General features: G+C 35.3%; 1 long non-coding RNA gene across 1 annotated transcript in view; it reads left to right on the top strand.

Moving 5' to 3' along the window:
- The window catches only part of LOC132010098 (uncharacterized), a 256,813-nt gene that overhangs the window by 61,907 nt on the left and 181,017 nt on the right, over window positions 1-13,889 (top strand). The window lies entirely within an intron of this gene.

Raw genomic sequence — 13,889 nt, 5'->3', positions numbered from 1 at the left:
TGTCAGTGGTAGCAAAGTGAAGAGGTTATGCTACCTTTCATTTTTTGTGTTACTCTGAGTGAGATGAAAATCAGACTCTATTTCATTCTGTGTTGGTGAGCCTTTAGGTGCCAGATCTCTGAGATTGCATAGAATATCAAATGCAATTTTTTCCAAAGGAACACCCATAGAGATGGAACAATGTTTACTTTCAAGATTAGGTTTTCTTTTATTCTTCCTTTGCTAAGTGTTTGCTATCACACATGTGTCTCCTTTGAGAATATTTTTATGGGAAATCAAAACATTCAAAACAATTTCATGGATAATTTTCCACATTATTATAGAAGCTTTTCCTTTATTAAAATACTTAAAAATAAGCTTCTGCAGTGCATTTACTTGCTTTTAAATCATTCCTTTTTTTAACAAATAAAATGTTTTATGTTACAAAAGATAATCATTTTAGTGGAAATAGTTCTAAAATGCATGCCATATATGTTACCTACTGTACTGGGTTAAATTGTGTTTCTCTGAAATTCATGTCTGCCCAGAGCCTGTGAATATGACTTTATTTGGACACAGGATCTTTGCAGTATGACCTCAGATGAGGTCATACCGGAATATGGGTGAACCACTATAATGGACACCCTTATAAGAAAAAGGGAAATTTGGGCATAGGCACACAGAAAAAAAAAATGCCATGTGAAGGTAGAGATAGAGATTGGAGTGGTCATCTATAAGCTAAGGAATGCCAAGAGTTGCCAACCATCAGCAGAAGCTAGGTATGGAGATAGGGAATAGATTGTCCCTTAAAACTCCCAGAAGGAACTGACCCAGCTGATATCTTGATTCTGGACTTTAGCCTTCAGAGCTATAGGAGAATAAATTTCAGTTGTTTTCAACGACCAGGTTGTGGCACATTTATCATAGAAACAATATGAAAATAACACATCTTTTTATACCTCATATTCTGGATATAGTATAACTCTTATCTGTGGTGTAAACAATTTAGGCTTAGCATAATCTCATGATGTTTCAAAGGGCCATTGAAGTGTTCTGGACTAACCTTGCCCCTTAAAGAAATTAAGTAATGTAATTTTGATGTTCTTGCTGGCCTTTTGTCTTATGATCATCAATTATTATATTTCTCTCTCTATATATATATGTGTCTGTGTGTGTGTGTGTATTTCTTTTATTCTTTTCTGTCTAAGTACATGTTATACTCTAAAATGGATCAGAAGTTTTCAGAAGAAAAAGCCCAACCAACCTAAGTTTGCTAAATTAGTTCTTGATTTTTACACACCGTTCTAAGTCCATGGGCTCAGGTTTAAGGGTCCTTAAGTTCTCAAAGTTTATCTGGCATGGATGCCCTGGAAAAAAAATGGTGGGTGATAGTGGTGGTGGTAGTCGTGCTGTTCATGGTCAAAAGTAGTTTGGGAAGTGCTGCCTACTTTGTATTTCCTTTAGCAAATTTATACTCTATTGCTATATATGTTAAAGGCTCCAAGAAGTTCAAAAATAAAGAATCTTGTTTTAATTAGTGCTTGACACCAGAACACTTTCTTTGATATCATCTGTAAGTATCTCAAGATTCTATAGAAATCACTTTGAGGAACACTCTCTAAAGGGGAAAAATGTCTGTCCTTGTTAAGTAAGCAGTTTTCTCTAAGCTCAGAGCTGAGGAGTTCTTTATGGGTATTCTATGTGACTTTGTTTTAATATTTGAGTTTACCAAAATTAAGAGTGTCAGAGACATGAGGAATTGTTCTAATTTGGTCTTAAAAATAATTGATCTTCCTAAAGTATACTTTATTTAGATAGGATTTTGCTTGTTTGTTTGTTTGTTGTATAATCCAGGTGCTGAGAAAGATTAAGTACATTTCTAATGCTATATAAAATTGAAACTGAAGACAGACCAACAGAGATACAATTGGACTATTTTTTTCCCTTTTTCTCTTCTCTCTGAATATTCAGTCCTTCATATTTTCCTTGTTGTCTTGCTTTTGAGGCTACTTTTGAGTTAGTGCCAATGCTAAATTATGTGTCATCATGTCTTATAGCTAATTATTTTAGTTCAGAAACTGAACAGAGTTGTTGAGATTGTGGTGTTGTCAGTCTTGTAGGGAGTTAAAATAATTCAATTGTGCCTTCAGTCAGTCAGTGGGATGGGATATTTTTGATATGCCAAGTTCTGTTCTAGGTGCAGATGTTATAGGTTCCTGAAGAAGCACGTATCCTAGTATTGGAGAGACTAATAATAAGCAATAAATTGGCAAAAATTTTAGTGTGTCTGTTGGTAATAAGTGTCATGGAGGAAAATAAAAGTATAGGGGAATAGAAATATGGGTGAGGGCAAGTGAAAGTTTGCAGTTTGGATGATGGTGGTGAGAAAGTTATCACTGAGAAGATGGACTTAGATAAACAGACAAATGAATAAACAAACAAAAACACCCAGAGAAGGTAAGAGAGCAAGCTATGTAGCTACGTGGTAGGAGAGCATTCTGGGAAGAAGGAACAGCCAGTGCAAGGCTCAGTGGCAGGGGTATGTTTGATGTCAGCAACAGCACAGGATTGTATATATAGAACAAAGGGAACAGAGCATGAACAAAAGGGTATAAGATCAGTGAAGTGGTAGGCATGGTGTAGAGACCTTGTAGGTCATTATAAGAATTTTACCTCTCAGTCTGAGTGAGATGGGAAGTCACTGAAGAGATGTGAGCAGAGAAATGACATGATCTAGCTTATATTTTAAAAGAGCATGATGACTGTTGAGTTGTTGCCACCAGCCTCATATACCAGGGTTCATAAAGGTGTTTTGAAATAGACTGAGGTAGTTTCTCATGGAGAGGAACTCCTACTGGGGAGGCAGATGTCCTAGGAACTATAGGAGTGAATTAGACTCTTTCATTTTCTCTTTAGGGAGAAATGACTTAGGAATAACAAAGGAGCCACTGTGGTGGGAAAATGTTTTTAGAAAATCTGAGCTGAGAGTCTGTTTTCTTTTCTTTAGCTCTCTGGCAAGAAGGACCTGCTCAAGTTGATATATGTCACTATCAGTTTTGAATTCATCATTTGTGCTCTGGCACGTAATTGCCACCAGAATAAAAAAAAAAAATCTTGTCATAAAAAGTTACATATTATTGAGGATTCTAAGTGATGTTAGATGCCCAAGATACAAGCCTCTGTACTTTCATCTTGTTGAATAACCCATCATTAAATAGAATTTTGAAAACTGGTTAAGTAGATAAATAGAATGAAGAATTTGTCCTCGGGGCGCCTGGGTGGCCCAGTGGGTTAAGCCGCTGCCTTCGGCTCGTGTCATGATCTCAGAGTCCTGGGATCGAGTCCCGCATCGGGCTCTCTGCTCAGCAGGGAGCCTGCTTCCTCCTCTCTCTCTCTGCCTGCCTCTCTGCCTACTTGTGATCTCTCTCTGTCAAATAAATAAATAAAATTTAAAAAAAAAAGAAAAAGAATTTGTCCTCAAATATTTGATGAAAAGAATGTTCTTTTTACAGAACTATACCAATTAATGAAAAAGACCAAGGGTCATATTATGAACCATCCATTACCGAATCAACCACTTATAAAATGTATCCCTGCTCAGACATCCCTTCCTGCAAATGTCTGTTGTTCCATCCCATCCCGCCAACTTTTTTTCTAATCAGTATATCCCATATTGTTATATGTGGCTATGTTGAGTGGTAAAATGCAAATCATTTTATCATTTCTAAATGAAAATAGTAATTGTTAAAATATATGGGCTTTTGTGAAGTCCACAAAAGCAGTGTTAGAGAACATGTGGATTACTATTAAAATTATCGATAATTAGAGTCTGGCAGAGCAATACCAGTTATCATTTGAAGAAAAGAAAGATTATCACAGATGATCATAGATGGTACTTTAAAGTGACATTTTTTAAGTGTCCAAGATTAATACTAATAATAGTTATCAATTATTAATGTATACCATATGGCAACTGCTATTACAAGGGCTTTACATGTATTCTCAATGGAGCTATTGATTTGGCAATATATGTGGCAAGGGATCATAATAACAGAAGTGTAGATATTTTTATTTTTCTTTAGTGTAAAAGCCTGAACTGATACATTTTGCTCAACAAAATTCTCAAGGCCCAACTCCTTCCATGCTGTTCTCTTCTCTTACAGTGTTTGCCCCATTGGCACAATCCAACAAACCACTCTCTGTGTGCATTTTTCCCAGTCATCATTTTCTCTGTTTTGAGAGTCCAACCTGGAAGTTACACATGCCACCTTTGCTCATATGCCCCCGTTGAGTACTTGCTTCTTGACCACATCTAGCTGCACTAATGGCGGATGCTGAGGAAGTATAATATTTATTTTTGCTGTCTGTGTGTTCAGATGACCACTGATCCTTGGGGATTATTTTATTTTATCCCCATAATAATCCTATGAGATAGAAGCTGTTACGATCCCTGTATTATAGATGACACATCTTAGTCATGGAAAGGTTTGATAGTTTCCCCAAAGTTGGGGATTTCCTTAAATGCTTTTTAGAAATCTGGCCTTTGTTGTGATCTTGCTGTGAGCATCAAAAGGAATGTCAGTGTTTCTCAAATTTTCTGTGGTGAAGAAGTATTTTTTTTTCTTTTCTCAAACACTATAAATGGATACTTTTATAAAACACAATAACAATGTGGCAATTGTGGTAAAATTCCCAAATATCTACTCTCACTTATGTTCGTATCTTGTTATACACCAGGAGAAATAGTCTGTGAGCTGGTACCAGTCCTCGGATCATAGTTGAGTAGAACTGAATTAGATTGTGTAATTTTAACAATCAACTTTACTGGAAAAACCAATATGACTCTTACTCTTGGCACACTTGATCTAGTCATTGTTCCCTCTAAGAACTAGTGTACAATTGTAATTACAACCATATATGCTTTTTTTAAATTTTTTATAAACATATATTTTTATCCCCAGGGGTACAGGTCTGTGAATCACCAGGTTTACACACTTCACAGCACTCACCAAAGCACATACCCTCCCCAATGTCCATAATCCCACCCCCTTCTCCCAAACCCCCTCCCCCCAGCAACCCTCAGTTTGTTTTGTGAGATTAAGAGTCACTTATGGTTTGTCTCCCTCCCAATCCCATCTTGTTTCATTGATTCTTCTCCTACCCACTTAAGCCCCCATGTTGCATCACTACTTCCTCATATCAGTGAGATCATATGATAGTTGTCTTTCTCTGCTTGACTTATTTCACTAAGCATGATATGCTCTAGTTCCATCCATGTTGTCGCAAATGGCAAGATTTCGTTTCTTTTGATGGCTGCATAGTATTCCATTGTGTATATATACCACATCTTCTTGATCCATTCATCTGTTGATGGACATCTAGGTTCTTTCCATTGTTTGGCTATTGTGGACATTGCTGCTATAAACATTCGGGTGCATGTGCCCCTTTGGATCACTACCATATATGCTTTTTAAAATGTAAGCTTATTTAATAATTTTTAGTGTAAAGAGGTATACAATTTGTGAATCTCATTTTATTTGAATTTGCTGCCAGTTATTTGTGTGTGTGTGGTGTGTGTGTTTAAATACCAATTATCTTCAGGGACCTCTTCTTGTACATTCACAAGTTTACTTAAAATCTTTGGCAGTCACAAAGCTATGGGATTCTTTAATTTCAAAAAGTAATTTGATTGTAGTTATGATAAAAGACCTATGGCAGTAAATCTATCAAATAGACATAGGACAAACTTAAGAAATTACATTCAGGAGGTGTAGTGAATATAGTTATCATTTAAGTTGGTTGAAGCCATTTCATATCATGTGTAGATTTTTCTCAGTTGGTCGTGGATACCTAGAAAATAATATTGAGATATTCTGAGTCCAAGCGGGTTCAGCTGGGAAAGCCTGTCATGCTTGATTAATGATGGCTGGAAGAGGAGCAGGTGGGGTGGCACACGTGCCATGTATTTTCTTCCATTAACCATTATTCTGGTTCTGAGCTTCCAGCTTCATTATCTAATGAAAAGGAAATATTTACATTTGTAAGAAAGATTGACTTTTTCCAAATGCTAAGGTAATTTTGTTTTCCTAGATGAAAGGATAATGAAAAATGCAATGAGTGGTATCCTAAACAATGTTTTTCCAGTATATTTACTGGAAATATACCTTCTAAAAATATGTCAAATCTTGATAATCCAAGAGCATATCAGAAAAAACAAACAAGGCTTATTTATCTTTATGTGGGAGTTTCCACAAATATTGCATTGTACTTACACATAGTAACAAAGGCTAGAATAAATGTATGGAAAGTTAAATAACCAATCGATTATACCCTCTTTCCTCTTTATACAAGGTTATAATTTTATAATTTTCTTTTTTTTAAGAAATCCTTTCACTTTTCCTCTGTGACCAAACAGATGACTTGACGTGGTACTGAAGAAGAAGAGGTTCAGTAATGAGGTGTGGATTGGACATGTCAGGGAGATTAGACAGTATTGGAAGGTGGTATTTGCAAACTTCCATCCATCACCGATGTCCTAACATAATTTTGACAACCTGTAACTATGACAAAAGCAGTAAGGAGATGATTTTTAATAATGCACACAGGCAGTAGGTATAATTGTGAGTATCCTGTGCCTTGCTACTTTTTTCTCTAGACTTATTTCCCACTTCTCGCATTCTCTTCTCTTCTTCTAGATACTTTTTTTCTTCACCCCATATCCAACATTTTCTATACCTTTCTCCCAGTCCCAATCTTCTCAGAAGTATAGTTTTTGAATTTTATAAGAGACAGATTAAAGATCATCTCCAACTTTGCCAGCTGACAAGACTGAGTTTTAGTTGTTAATCGCTTCAGGAATTACTTCTTAATAGTGAAATCTAGTACTAATTCTGTCTCAGTTTACTGCATTCTCTAACACTGCAGTGTCTCAGCTCAAAGTAACACCTTCGTACTTGATTTTCTCTATTTAAAATTAAAAACTCAGTTGCTTGGGTGGCTCAGTGGGTTAAGCCTCTGCCTTTGGCTCAGGTCATGATTTCAGGGTCCTGGGATCGAGTCCCACATCGGGCTTTCTGCTCCACAGGGAGCCTGCTTCCTCCTCTCTCTCTTTCTCCCTGCCTCTCTGCCTACTTGTGATCTGTCTGTCAAATAAATAAATAAAATCTTTTAAAAAATAAAAAATAAAATAAAATTAAAAACTCACTATTGCTGTCCATGCAGCAAGTAGTGCTGTATTATAAATACTCTTTTAGGGGGTAAGTCAATATTAAACTATTTTAAAATGTTAACTGGGGAGACTTCAAATTTAAGATAGAGTAACAAATACCTGAGACAGCATCCTAAAAATGTATAAAATATATGAAAAAGTAGCTTTTAAGACATAGGACATCAGAACCTGAAATTCTTTACTCTGAGTGACAGAACATCAAAGAAATGCTGTCTGTGAGGGCCCAGTAGATAGCCCTGAGAGTTTCCAGGCCATTGTACTGGGAGGAGTAACCCAGGCAGAGCCTGTCAGACTCCTTACATTGAGAAGACATCCAGGGCATCCAGGGAGACTCAGCAGTCTACTTACACATTGAGGTAATGCTGGACATCTTCAGAAGTCACCCCCTCAAGTCAGAGTACTGATCATCAAGGTCATGGGGAAAAGCACCTGAAAGGATTAAAAGGAATAGCATCTGATGCTCTCAGGGTAAAATGTCTATTCCTACCAGCCAAACTGAAAAAGTCATAATTAATAGATGGTTGAATAAAATACTCAGTAGTGAGGGATAAGTAACCTTAGACTAGGGTGCTCTCAACTATCTAATAAATCATAAAAGCAAGATCTGAAAAAAATCAAACTGTCACCAAATAATAACTTTTCAAGTAGCCCAGAAGAATGAACAGAATATATCATATTTAGGACATAAAAAAATCTTAATGCAATTAAAAGATTTCAAATTAAAAAAAAAAGAAGATTCAAATCATATAAACATGTTACCTGACCACAGTGGAATTTAATGTAAAATCAGAACAGAAAGATATTTGGGAAATCCTCCAAATATTTGAAAATGATTTATAACATACCCTGAAATAACCCAGAGATCAAAGGAGAACTCAAAGGATGAAATAAAAAGTATTTTGAATTGAATGCATGTGGAGATACAGCTTCATCAGAAATTGTGGGATGCTGCTAAAGCAGTTCTTACGGAGAATATTTTAGCACTAAGTTCCTGTACTGGAAATAAAAGTCTCCAATCAATGACTTTAGCTTCCAACTTCAGAAGCTAAAAAATAAGTACAAACTAAACCGAAAGTGAGCAGGAGAAAGAAATACTATAGATCAGACAGAGAATCAATTAAATAGAAAACACAAAATCAATAGAGAAAATCAAAGAAGCAGAAAACCAATTTATTCAGAAAAATCAATATTATCGATAAACTCCTAGCCAGACTGGTAAGGAAAAAGAGTGAAGACATAATTACCAGTATCAGAAATGAGAGAGGTGACATCACTGTAGATTCAATACACATCACAAGGACAGTAAGGGAATATTATGCATAACTTTATGCCAATATATTCGACAATGTAGGTGCAATGGACATATTCATTGAACAACATAAATTAATGAATCTCATTCAAGAAGAAATCAATAAGCTGAAGAGTCCTTTATATATAAAGTAATTGCATTTTTAGTTCAAAACCTCCAATGAAGAAAACTCTAGGCCCACAGAGCCTCACTGGTGAATTTTACCAAGTATTTAAGGATGAAATAATGCTAATTCTGGACAAACTCATCCATAAAATTTGAAAGAATATTGCCCAACCCATTCTTTGTTACCAGCATTGTCCTGAAACCAAAATCAGACAAAGACATTGCAAGAAAAAAACAGCAACAAAAAAATAAAGGAATATTGATATAAAAACTCTAAATAAAAGTTTTAGAAAATAGAATCCAACAATATATAAAAAAGATAATACATAATGGCCAAGTGGGATTTATCCCAGGATTATAATCTAATGTGGTTCACTAGAGTGACAAAATAAAAAGAACATATGATCATTTCAGTAGATACACAAAAAGTGTTTGACAAATTCCATATTCCTTTTGATAGAACTTTGAGCAAGAGAGAAAGAGAACAGAAACTCCTTATTCTGATAAGTGGAATCTACAAAAATTGACAGCCAACATCATAATTAATGGTGAAAAAAACTAAATGTTTTCTTGGAAAGATGAAGAACAAGAGAAGCATGTTCCCTCTCATCACTTCTATTCAACATTGTATAGGACTCTAGCCAGTAAAACCCATCAAGGAAGAGAAATAAAGGTATCTTGATTGGAGAAGAAGTAAAACTGCCTTTATGTACAGATGGCCTCATTGTCTATGTAGAAAATTTGATAACATTTATGAGAAAGGTACTAAAACTAAAAAGTGGATTTAGCTTAAAAGGGCAAAAAAAAAGCAGCGACCATCACAGCCAGTCTGTTTATGCATTGAGTTGTGGATTATGCTACTGGTGATAGACTGTAAAGAGTCTAGCTTTATACCAAATCATTAAAACTGTAGTGCTCAGGAATATTATTTGTCCCATGTTATAGATGAGGAACTGAAGTTCAGACAATTGAAGAAGAAAATGAGTTTAGCAAGCTTGCAGGGTGTGAGATATTTAAAAATTACACATATTTTTGTATGTTCACAACAAACCATAAAATTAAAATAACAAAGTTAAACCTATACAATCGGATGAAAAATATGAAATAATTTAAAATTAATCTGACAAAAGATGTGAAAATTATACACTGAAAATTTTAAACATTATTGACAGATATTAAAAAAAGAACTAAGCAAAGGAAGGGATAGGTCATGTTCATGAGTAAGAAGATGTAGTAGTGCTAAGAAGCCAATTCTTGCCAAACTGATCTATATGGTCAGTGCAATCCCAATAAAAATCCCAATAGAGGGGCATCTGGGTGGCTCAGTCAGTTAAGTGTCTGAACCTTGGTTTCATCTCAGGTAATGATCTAGCTGTCTTGGGATCAAGCCCTGCACTGGGCTCTGTGTTCAGGGAGGATTCTGCTTCAGATTCTTTCACCACCCCCCACCCCCGCCCACCACACCCCTGCTTGCATATGTGAGCAAGCTCTCTGTCTCTAAAATAAGTAAATAAAATCTTTAAAAAAAAAATCCCAGCAAAATGTGTGCTTCTATGTGTGTGTATAAATTGACTTATTCTAAAGTCATATGGAGCTTTACCGTGGAAGACAAGTTGGAGAACAAACATCAGCCAATACCAAGACCTAATCTAAATGTATAATAATCAAATAGTGTGGTATTGGCACAAAGATAGACTAATGTATCAGTGGAACATAAAAGTTTAGAAATAGGCCTATACATAGACAGACAGCTGATTTTCTACAAAGCTGCAAAGCCAATTCAATGGATAAGAGATAGTTTTGTGGTATTTATTTATTTGTTCATCTGTTTATTTCTCAACAACAGTGCTGGAACTTGAATATGCATGCAGCACAAAAGGACAGGGAAAAAAATCAAAATGGATTATGGACCTATCTGTAAAATGGAAATTTTAAACATTTCTTAAATAAATCATAGGTGAAAAATTTTGCGATCTTGGGCTAGGTAAATGTTTGTTAGATATGACACTAAAAGTGCAATCCTTAAAAAAAAAAATTGACAAATTAGATTTCACCAAAATTAAAAACTTGGTGTTGAAAACACTGTTGGGAGAATGAAAAGGTAGGTCACAAAATGGGAGACTATTTTTACAAAGCATACATCTGATAAAAGGTATCCTGAATATATAAAGGACTCTCAAAAATCAACAATAAGAAACCAACCTAACATTAAAAATTGGGAAAAGATTTAAACATATACATCATGAAAGAAGACCTACAGATGGCAAATAAGCACATAAAAATATGTTCAACATTATGTCATTCAAGAAATGCAAATTAAAACCACAAATTAAAACCACTACACACCTACTAGAATGCCAACAAATAAGAAGGGTGACAATATTGGCAAGACTTTGGGGCAACTGGAGCTTCCATATGCTGTTTAATGGAAATGTAGAATTGTACTACTTTGTCAATAGTTCATCAGTTTCTTAAAAATTTAAACATACACCTGTCATATCACCCAGCCATTCTCCTGATCATTAACTCAAGAGATATGAAAACATAAGTTTATACGAATATTTGTATGTTAACGTGCATACCCATAACTGTAAAAAGCCCTGGATTTCATTAACAGATTAGTGGATAAGCAAAATACAATGTATTCATACAATGTAACGCTACTCAGCAATGGAAAGGAATAAACTGCTGCTACACATAACATTGATGAAATGCAAAATAATTATGCTGACCGAAAGAAGCCAGATGAAAAAGAGATACTGCATACATCCTGCATGATTTCATTATATAGAATTGTAGGAAATGCAAATAAATACTTAGTCACAGAAAGTAGAGCAGTTTTTGCTCAGTGAGGCTTGAGGAGTGGTAATGCTAGGGCAGGGCTTAGAGGGAGAAATTACAAAGGTCCCCTGGGAAACTTTTGAGGTAATAAATATATTCATTATGTTGATTTTGATGGTGGTATCATGAACATTTATATACTTCAAAATGTATCAAATGAACACTTTAAATATGTGTGGTTTATTTAAATATGTGTGGTTTGTTACATTTATCAATTATAGCTCAATAATGCTGTTAAAAATGCTAATTGTGAAGGCTGTCTGCTATCATTTACCAGCTTTTAGGGAGTATCTTTCCAAACAGAAAATTTCAGCTGTAAATAAAATGCATAAGCAATATTGCTTAGTACCAAGGAGCCATACTCTCTGATGAATCCTTTTTCATCATTGGAAGTGCATTTGTAACAATGAAAAATTCTGCCAATTCAGTTTTTAATCCCCAGTGTAGATGAGACCTTCTTATCCTCAACAACAACCTTGCCAGGTGCTCTGTCCCCCCAGCTCTGTTTGAATAGGAAACTCACCCTTAACAGGAGTGTATGAAAGCTTTGGAAAGTTCTTGGGTATCCTGGTAAGTTAATCTGTACATTGTTCCCGATTTTTAATAAAATATAGATTGTTACAGAAAATCTTTAATATTTGAAAGCCCAAATCTAGGAATGAGATAAGCCTCCCTAAGAGCTGCAGCAGCACCGTATCCTACAGTCATTTCCCCACTGGGTCCTCCTTAACTGCCACCAAGGAGAGGATCAGTGTGGGAGGTGTCAAGCAAATGGCCCTTCAGGTGGGGTGTGATGGGCTCCTGGCCTTCACTCATGCTTTATTTAAAATAAAATTATTTTTATCTGTTTTAATATTCTGTTTTTGTGCAAGTTATCTCTTGACAATGTCTTCCACCCCACCCCACCCTCACTGGAATGGTGGAAAGAGCTTGTTCTTTGAGCAGAAAGGAATGGATTTACATCTTTCTCACCCATTTCCTAGTTGTTTTATGCATTAGTAATGTTGGTAAGCCAGGTTAAGAGAAATACTTAGCTATAAGAATTGAGGGTTACTATATCAGTATAATTGTTTCTTCTCCTTCTTCTTCTTTTTTAAATCATTGTTTTTGTATTAGTTTGCTAGGGCTGCTGTAACAAAACACCACAGACTGAGTGGCTTAAGCAACAGAAATTCATTGTCTCACAGTTTCGGAGGCTGAAAGTCCAAAATCAAGGTGTTGGTAGGTTTGGTTTCTTGTGAGGCTTCTCTTCTTGGCTTGTGGACAGCCAGCCTCTCACTGTGTCCTCATGCAGTCGCCCTTTGGTCTGCATGTTCTCTCTGTGTTAATTTCCTCTTTTTGTAAGGGCACTGGTCCTACTAGGTTAAGATCCACCCATGTAGCTTATTTTACTTAAATTACCCCTTCAAAGTCCTATCCCCCAAAACAGTCACATTCTAAGGTATTGAGTATTAGGACTTCAACATAAGAATTTGGTGGGGGGAACAAACTTCAGCCCATAACAGTTTCCTTTTTTATGAAAAATGAGGACTATCTTTCAAGATTCTTTTCAGCAATAATGAGATAATCTATATAAAGCGATAATAAAGCATCTGACATACTTTCAGTACTCAGTGGATGATAACTACTGTAATTGTGAAAAAAATATGTACATCTGTGCTTATATAGAGAAAATGTTTTTAGACCATTGATGTCCTGATTGTAAGTGCAAGATTTTCCCCTGTAATTTAAAATGTACTAAGATGTATTAGGGATCTATAAAGACATCACAGAAAATGCTCTTTAGGTTACAATGTATGTCTATTTTTAACAAGTTAAATTCGATAGAAATGGCAAGACTCTACTTTTATTTACACAGCTTTTCACTCAAATGAGAGGAACAATAGCTCTCAATGCTCTAGAGCTCTTAAATTAAGAAGCCCAATGAAGAGGGCAGGGTATACAGAATGTACAGAATCGCAGTGGTGGCAACTGATACAGCCTCCAATTCCCCTAAAGTTTACAATTCCAGAGGAGAAATGAGAATTTGCTCCATTGCGTTTTAAGCTGTGGTCATAGAACAGTTGTTTTAGGTTTTGTTTTTGTTTTGTTTTCTTCCAGTGAGAAATTTAAGAAGTCTGAAATTCAAATATATTTGTGAAATGCAAATAGTTTTATTTATTAATGGCCACTAATGGTCTGTAATTATCACAGCAGATTAAGTAAATAAGCAAATCATTTATTAGAAGAGGTCATAGACTTGAATTCACAAATTTTCTAATTGTTTTCCCTTCATATGGATTTAGCAATATCTGATCTTGAATTAAGGAACCAATCTTCAAGAGAATACAATTTGAAGGAACAGAAGAGTATCTTATAATTATAAAACATCATGATACTCTTTAAAATTCTATATGTTACTCATAATTTCTAAGCTCAATGATCTGT

This window comes from Mustela nigripes, chromosome 2 (assembly GCF_022355385.1).
Source record: "Mustela nigripes isolate SB6536 chromosome 2, MUSNIG.SB6536, whole genome shotgun sequence".
Classification (NCBI taxonomy): domain Eukaryota; kingdom Metazoa; phylum Chordata; class Mammalia; order Carnivora; family Mustelidae; genus Mustela; species Mustela nigripes.
The sequence above is the reverse complement of the archived record's forward strand: the minus strand, read 5'-3'. Positions and strand labels throughout refer to the sequence as shown.